Source organism: Podarcis muralis, chromosome 6, assembly GCF_964188315.1.
Source record: "Podarcis muralis chromosome 6, rPodMur119.hap1.1, whole genome shotgun sequence".
Taxonomy (NCBI): Eukaryota; Metazoa; Chordata; class Lepidosauria; order Squamata; family Lacertidae; genus Podarcis; species Podarcis muralis.
In genome coordinates, this window is record NC_135660.1 from 62041279 (window position 1) to 62050033 (window position 8755).

Consider the following 8755-nt stretch of genomic DNA (forward strand, 5'->3'; position numbering starts at 1 on the left):
TGAACTGTCAGGTTTGCAGTTTGAAGACAGATGATGCCATCTAGTAAGGTTCTGTGCACACACAATTCTTAAAAAATGTACGGCTGCAGCTGACCCCTGAGAAACATATTACTGACATGTTAATCTCTAAACATACTGACGTACAATTTATGATACCAAGCACCAGTGAATAATGTTCAACTCAAAACTAGATAGCTAGAGAGAACATGCTCATATCATCACCCAAACAGACCGGTAGTCTTAAGGTGAATTGTGTATCATTTACAGTTTGTTGAGCAATGTTGTGGCTAGTTTCACCCTGCTCAGCTCCTTTTAAACCATGAATCATCTGCAAACATGTAGCACCAGGTTTTTCAGATTTAAAAAGACAAGCAAAACTAAAGCTACAAGAGTTAAAAAAGCAAGATAGAACTGTTTTGTCACACATCATTACAGAAAGGTATTGATATGGATTGATCAACAATACAAAAGGTAATATATTCAACTATACTTGTTGTCCAATGAGCTCTAACTAGCGTGGAAAACAAAGGTGAGAAACAACACTAAAATAAAAGCACACTAATTAGCCAACTAGTCATGTTTGCTTTTTTGTTCTGTTACTATAAGAAAAATAAGTTTTCAGCCCCCTTTCTGTATCAGAAACCCTCTAAGTTTCCCCATCCTGGCATATTAGTACAGAATGCCAGTCACACTCAACTTAATTCACAGACTAAATTCCAGTCTATTGAAAAGCTCAATAGCTACAAAGTTCTCCAACATTGTCACAGCAAATTTCCCCAAAGGCAAGAAATTAATGGGTTTTGATCCTTTCACAAATATAACCAAGACAAAACTAAAATGAGTCAAGTATATTCTCATGCCAGACATTAGGGCAGGGAGAGCAGCAAAAGAGAAGAGAAGAGAAGAGAAGAGAAGAGAAGAGAAGAGAAGAGAAGAGTGTGTCAAGCAAGCATAAACAGGGCCAGTTTTTCCAGTGGGTTCCAATAACTTTTAAATACCATAATAAACGGGAACAGTCAAACCAACAATCATGTTATTAGAATATGGCAGCAGAGAGAGGTAGAACTGCAGTTTGTATTCTAACCCATTTATGAGATACGAAAGAAATGGGTGGAGGTAAACAAGAAGAAACTTGTGTCTCTGTAGGGTGGTCTGCCTCATTCTTTAAGAACATTCATTATATTGTGTGTGAATATGAAATCCTGACTCTTTCTTTTTTTTAAGTGCAAAACTCACAGCGACATCAAAAGTGGAAGATTTTCATTATAACTGGCTTACAACAAATCACAAACCTCACATCTGTTATACTCCATGTGATCTGCCATGTTGTTTCAATGCTCTGAACTGCACCACTGTTAGATAGGGGAAATTAGGAGTAACGAAGGGCACGTTCTACAAAATCACCACTTGTGATTTTGTTTATTTAAAAAAATACCCTGTTAAGATTTGAGGGAGCATGTGGTGAGCTTCTACATGTACAGTGGGATTTATGATTACCATTTTGAACATGGTTCCTTTTGCTACCAACCTAAGTAGCTACACCACAAATTGAAGGGGAACTTCAAGAAGTGCACCCAAGAGAAAATCCCTGGTCCAATTTTATCACCTGATTAACTGTTTGTCTAGATTAAGGGTTGGAACCCTATGGCCCTCTGAACTCCATCACTGAACTCCATCTCCCATCAGCTCCAGCTAGCATGGCCAATCATCAGGGATGATAGAAGTTGTAGCTCAGCAACATCTATAGGGTCACAGGTTCCTTCCATCCGATGGTCTAGATCATGCCTCAGGCATGAATGGAAGACTTTTGCAAGTATCATTCAGAGTTTTGAGTTTAGCAACTTTCTCGTGCACAGGTAAAGCAGTCTTCTAGGTCACAAGAACCCCAACATTCCTGGATTGACAAAGCCCTGGCCCATTAAAAAAAAAAAAAAATCCCACATAGAGTGGTCCCATCACTGCAGCCACAGGAAGGTAGCAACATACATGTCATTGCCACAACACCTCTCTCGGTGATAAAGTTCCAGGATGCCTCCACTGTCACAAGATTTGTCTCCCTTCTTGACAGAAAAATGTGAGCAGGGCTTCCAGAGACTCACATCTCAGCATGGGCAATATATGTGAAATAATAACCTCCTTCACTTTCTAAAAAATTATGAACTAGGATAAAGCACCCAGAGCACAAGGCTAATAATGGTGCTAAAGGTATTGCTAAACCTCTGACTGTTGAAAGCTGGGAAACAGAGGAGAATTGTGTACTTGTTTATTGGACTTACTGTAAAGAATCTTCCTTTGTAGCCGTAGAGGTAGGGAACTGCAGCCACATGACATCAGGTGATTGACAGGCGGGAAGCCCCACCCACTGATCAATGTAGCTCACAGAGGGTTGGCCAGCTGTGAATCCAGTCCTCTGGTCAGTTCCAGTTTCCCACCCCTGCTGTAAAATAACAGTCAAGCTGGTATACCAGTAGTGGTATAACTAGGTGATTATCACATTTTTATTTTTGCTGTTGTTAACACTAACCCCTATCTAGCAGAACTTACACAGCACTTCATTCCCACATGATGGATTGGAATGGGGACCACCCACCCTTGCTGCAAGGAAAGGGGGAAATTGTCATGCTGTCTGGAACTTTAAACACACACACACACACACACACACACACACACAAACACACACCATAAGGACTTCAGCACTGGCTATGCAAAGCAAGGGAGCGACAGCCAGAAACGAACAATTAAAAATCCAAACCAAGAACAGTAACATAAACAATTATTATGTTATTTATTTATATCCAGCCTTTCCCCCTGAAATTGACCCAAGGTGGCTTACAGTTAAAATAGAAACAACGGGGGCAGTTAGCAGAAATACAGCAGTTTACCCTTTCAAAGCACCACTGGATGATCATTCCAAAACCAAAGTATGCCACTGAATACCAACCACTGGAAATAAATTACAGGAGAATGCCACTGTGCTCATGTCCTGCTTTGGGTCTTCCCATAGGCATCTGGTTGGTCACTGTGAGCACAGGATGCTGGGTTAGATGGGCCTTTGTTCCGGTCCAGTAGGGCTCTTCAAACGTTCTTTAGTAGCATACCAGTTCATAGTCATTGGAGTCATTTTTAAGACTGAAAAATTGGAGTTCACAAAACGATAGGCACATGAAGGGGAAAGTTGTGTGCAGCCATCGTTTATGGCAACATAGACCACAGCTAACAGATGCCACAAGTAATGCATTTGCAAGGTGGAGGAAGAACTGCATTTCCCCAGCTATAAAGCACATCATATCCACCAATGGGGAAATGTGTTGCCTCTGCAAACATTGAAAGGAGATTCTGGATTGTCTACAATGAATAGGTAATAGTGGCATATTTAATGCATCAAGAGCAACCTGAAAATGTCCTTTGGGGAAACTATTTGTAATTTTGCCTCTTGGTGAAGTACAGCTGTAAACAGCTGGGAGCTGTCTATCTAAACAGACACAAACTGAAAGGAGGTTTAGCACCGTACAATAGATTCTGTAACTTGATCCTAACCACATTTACCAAGCAATAAAGTCCACTGGAGCAAATGAATTTACTCTCAGGAAGGCAGTTACGCATGGTGCTCATAATTTAGCAGCTAGCCTCTTGAAATTAGGAAGTATTACACTGTCTGACATGTTCAGTTATTTATGTTCATCTTTCATGGTTCCCTTTCAAGAATTAGAAATGGCCACAACCAAAGGTGACATATCAGATGGATCATGTTAAATAAGTTTTTCTTCTTAAGGTGACAGGATGGGTTTTGCTGTCACACCAAGGAACTGGCTGTCATATTTGGCTCCAAGATAAAGGCTGATTTTGTAACACTAGGGAAGAACTTTCAGAGTCTCTTCTCTCAGGTGTCCGCATAAATACTGGATATTGCAAAGCTGCACAAACAAACTTGAACTGACATTGCTCATTTTAGACAGGTTTTGTGCCATTGCTTTTAACAGATGCTTTGCAGATTTCTCTGTAAAATATGCCATTACAACAAACGCAAGTTTTGCTGATGTTCAATTACGGTACATTCTATCCCTTCCCCATACAATGGGCTTTGTAAAACAGATTTTAAGGGAATGACCAGGTCAAAAAGTCAGACCACCAAAAGAACCCACAGTTTAACCATAAGCAAAAGGCACTGCCAAATTCATTCATTTTAGTTTAATCACAAACTGAACTAAGAATGCATGATAAAAACACACACACACACAAGGAGTGTGACCTATTAAATGGATAGGATGATATTGAACAATATATGGCAGCTTTACAAGACAGCACTTCTAGGAGTGTCTACAAGTTCTTACCCATTATACTGAATAGAGCGCTAGAATGTACATGATTACCTTTTAAAGAACCAATCGAAATTCAACACATCGCCTATTTAATGACAATCATGCTATAGTTTAAGTCTGACACAGATTTCACTTTTAAAAAAAGAAGTAGCAGCCCATTTTACATTGACTAATGCATGTGAATCAGTGCTCAATGAAGAGCTCAAATAGAGAAACTATTTTCAGTGCTGGGGGCTCAGTCATGGAACGCATGAAGCACTAAGCATAGCACACATCTGAGCACACGCAGAGTTCCTTTCCCATGCTGCAGAACCAGCAGCACCATCCAAAACACATCTGGAAGGAAGCAGTTAAGCTACTGGATCAGGATGCACAACTACTAGGCAGGTATGAACCCCGGGGCAGTTGACCTCTTATAAATTAAGCAAGTGAAGTAAATTATCTGTGCTTAGGTTAGAAAAGACAACTCTCTCTCACTCCAGGCTTGCAACAAATGACTGCAGCTTACTGCAAACTAAATTAGTTAGCCTGCAATTGACACCACTTCAAACAGCACCACTCTTTCCCCCCCCAAGTAGGAATTTTAACACAGTTCTCTGGAGATCTGCTATACGCAGGGCGGGAGAGGGGGCTAAAGCATCACCGCCAAAAATAAAAGGTATTCACTATGATTCTGGAGGGTGTCATTCTTATGGGATGGAGAAGTGAACTGGCATTTCCCTCTTCCTTCCAAGCCAATTCCCAGTATGTAAATTCATTGGCAAGCCTTCGTTACTCTTGTGTAAGGAAGGGAACAGGAAGTCAGAGAGCCTCAGCTGCGTTTAGTACACTTCATAGCCCCCCACCCACCCCGATGCCATCGCCCAATGACCCGCAAGTTTGCCCTGGGTTTCCCCATCCCCATTTCAAAGGGACAAGGTATTTTGGTCCCCTGGCAGCACCAGCGGAGAGAAGTCGAAACTCAACCTGCGCCAGGCAAAGGCGGGTTCTCACGGCTCCGCGGAGGGATTTTTTATTTTATTTTATTATTTTTTTGTGAGGGGGGGGGCGGACATCCTTTTCACACACCCGCGCGACCCATTTACACGTGGACTCCTCTCCCTCCCCGTGACTAGAGGCAGCCAAACCCTGAGGGAAGCAGTTGGCGTCGACGGCGCCCCCCCATGCCAAGCACCCCTTCCGTGGCTTCCCCTCGAAATTCCAGGTTCTTCCTTCCCTGGAAGAGAAAACTGGCTTCCTTCGGGGGGGGCGAATGGGGAAGAGACCCCCAAAAAGAAAGACCCTTGACGTTCTTACCTCCTCAGGAGCCATGGAGAGCGGCGGTTCTTCAGCTCCTCTGTCTCTACGGCGGGAGACGGGCAGGGAGGCGGGCGAGGAGAGCAGCGGGGTCGGCTGCAGGTGTCGGAGCCCGCCGAGAAAGCGGGAGCCTCGCTCTCTCGCGCGCTCGCTTCACCCCGCCGTGTGAAGGCTGAGGGCTGCGGTACAGTCTGTCCCAGATAAATGCATTAACAGCAGCCACCTCATGATTCATTAATCAGTCCCAGTGACCAGAACCACAGAAAGCGGCGGGTGCTGGGGTTGGGGGAAAGGGGGGGGGGACAGAAGAGAGAGAGAGAGCGAGAAAGCGAAAGGCTCGGAGGAAACGCGAGCGTGGTCCCCGCTGGAACTCCGACGCGCGCGGAGTTCATTAATGGATTCATGACTCTCGCATTCTCCCGCCTTGGCGCTCAGCGGGAGGGGAAGAGCGTGCCGGCTGCTGCCCTCGCGCTTCGCCAGCCAGCTGGAGCGCGCGGCACTTGACGGCCGGCGCCCGGCGCGTGCCACACACACGCACGCACACAGGGGCGCCTCGCCTCTTCCTTTGCCCGGCTAAGGCTAGGGCGGGACCGGGCTGGGGAAAGGGGAGGAGCTTCGGGGGCAGGTGACTCCCTCGCAGGCGCCCTCGGCTCCTCCGGGGAAAGGAGCGCAGAGCTTGGCTCTTGCGGGGGGGCGGGGGGGGGGGAGAAAGAAAGAAAAAGAGGGCAGCGCCTCGCACGCGATGCAAGCGCGGATTTGTCCAAGGTTCGTCAAAGGGGTGAAGCGAAATTGGACGGCCAATCAGAGGCAGGATCGCGGTCAGCGAGGAAGGAGCGCGGAGTGTTAGATAGGGAGCTTGCAAGTGAAGCGGCCCTCCAGATGTTGCTGGAGTCCGGCTCCCCCCAGTATCAGCCTGCATGGCCAGTGGTCACCACACTTGGAGAGCCACAGGTTCTCCCATCTCTCTTTCCCGCCCTCAGGCACCGTGGCATAAAATAAGAATACGCTGCGTCAGGGAAACATCTGGGGAAGTGTCCCTCACAGGGCAGTGCTATGAGGGGTGTATGTTCATACTGTACTTAAATCGGTGTTTTATTTATTTCACGAAAATTATATAACCACTTAACTGAAATAAAACCTCAAGGCGGTGAACAAAAATAAAATTCTCAGTAAAATAAAAAGTTAGAACAGTTATTTAAAACATTAAAAAAATGAAATTAAAGATAAACTGAAAACCAGATTAAAACATGGGTTTTGGATTGGCTTTCCTAAACAAAAGTGTTTCAGCAGGTACCAGAATGAATACGTACAATGAAGGCACCTGCCTGATGTCAATAGGTAGTAGTATTACTTAAACTACAATCCCATACATACGGGAATAAGCTCCATTGGACTCAATGTGCGATTTCATTTCAGAAATGTAGAAAACCTAATTTCAGAACAGAAATAGAAACTTTTATGAATCATGAGTGTATTATGGGATGGGGTTGCAGAATGTGTGTGGGAGGGTGGCCATGTTGCAAGTTTGCTCCCCGTCCCCCAAAAGTGATGATTGGGCCCTGTTCCCAACAACAATGGCCAAACATGTCTTTCAGCATCTTATTGCTGTGAGCACAGTTGAAGTGCTGGTGATGAGATTTAAGGCCCTACATAGTTTGGGCCATGTGAACCTTAAGGTACACCTTCTTCATGGGTACCACCTTCTTCTGTCTCAGATACATGGAAAAGATGGTCCTCCATGTCCCATCTATGAGAGAAGAACATTGTCTATGGTGGACACCCAACACTGTGGCACCCACACTGTGAAAAAGCTCTCTGCTAGCTACATCCTTGCTGGTCTTTGGTGCTTAGTTAAGATGCTGGTCTTCCCGAAAATATTTTCTTTTTCTTTTTGTGTGGGGTATCCAGCAAGCAGGTCCCAGTGTCTTAGCTCCTATACCATTGGTACTCTGCCGTCTCTGCAACTTTGGTTGACCTAAGCTATAATCCTATACACCCTTCCCACTACAGTCTGTGGGGCTTACTTCTGAGTAGACTTGCATACGACTGAGCTATAAAACTGTTGCAGTGCACTTAGGTAAAGGTAAAGGTACCCCTGACTGTTAGGTCCAGTTGCAAACGACTCTGGGGTTGCGGCGCTCATCTCGCTTTATTGGCCGAGGGAGCTGGCGTACAGCTTCCAGGTCATGTGGCCAGCATGACTAAGCCACTTCTAGCGAACCAGAGCAGCGCATGGAAACGCTGTTTACCTTCCTGCCGGAGCGGCACCTATTTACTTGCACTTTGTTGTGCTTTCGAACTGCTAGATTGGCAGGAGCTGGGACCGAGCAACGGGAGTTCACCCTGCCTGCCGCAGGGATTGAAACCACCAACCTTTTGTTTGGCAAGCCCTAGGCTCTACGGTTTAGACCACAGCGCCACCCGCAACTGCAGTAACTGTCAGCTGTCCTTACCCCTCCCCCAATCCAATCACTATTCAGCCTTGGCCAAGAATAGGGAACCTGTGGTCTTCCTTATGTCTGCTGAGCTCCCAACACCCTTAAGTCCCAGACAGTGCAACCAGTGGTCAGGGATGATGGAAGCTGGAGTCTAGCAACATGTGAAGTACTTTTAATGATTGCATATTTAAATTCCATTGTAAAACGGTAGCAAAACAACACAAAATTAGATGCAGGGAGGGGGGGGAGGGACTGCTCTCAGATGATTTTTGCCTCTACAGTATTTATTAGCTTTTATAGTTTTCTCTCATTTCTCTCTCCCACGCCCTTTAATATAAATTTTTATTTGTTTCCTATAGAAAAGACAGCTATGGTTTGAAATCCTAGAGTCAAATTTCACTTCTACTTGTATTGTCAAATTCAAAACTCTTTATTTCATGCTTGAAAGCTTGAATTTACACCCAGTTTGAGAAAGCAGTTATTCTGAGGACAATTAAATTCTTGTAGATAGAGAAGAAGGTTTTAAATGATCCACTTTAAAAAAAGTGTAATCTGTTGAGGAGTTTTTTTTACTCCCCACCCCACCGTCAACATTTTTGTTTTAATTTCCTCTTGTTGCAGCCGACGTCCTACAAATCTACAAGCCATGAAGTTAACTGAGATAGAGAACTGAATAAATATGGCTGTAGACATTAAGCATAC

The 8755-nt window shown here is 44.7% G+C and overlaps 1 protein-coding gene across 3 annotated transcripts in view; it reads right to left on the bottom strand.

Annotated features, from left to right (window-relative positions):
• The window catches only part of LOC114597350 (heparan sulfate glucosamine 3-O-sulfotransferase 1-like), a 76687-nt gene extending 70486 nt beyond the window's left edge, over positions 1–6201 (bottom strand). For all 3 annotated transcript variants that reach the window (XM_028729851.2, XM_028729848.2, XM_077930416.1), the window contains exon 1: positions 5616–6201. The gene's annotated coding sequence lies outside the window, so the exon portion shown is untranslated. The remainder of the gene's footprint in view (positions 1–5615) is intronic.
• Between the last annotated feature and the right edge of the window lie 2554 nt (positions 6202–8755).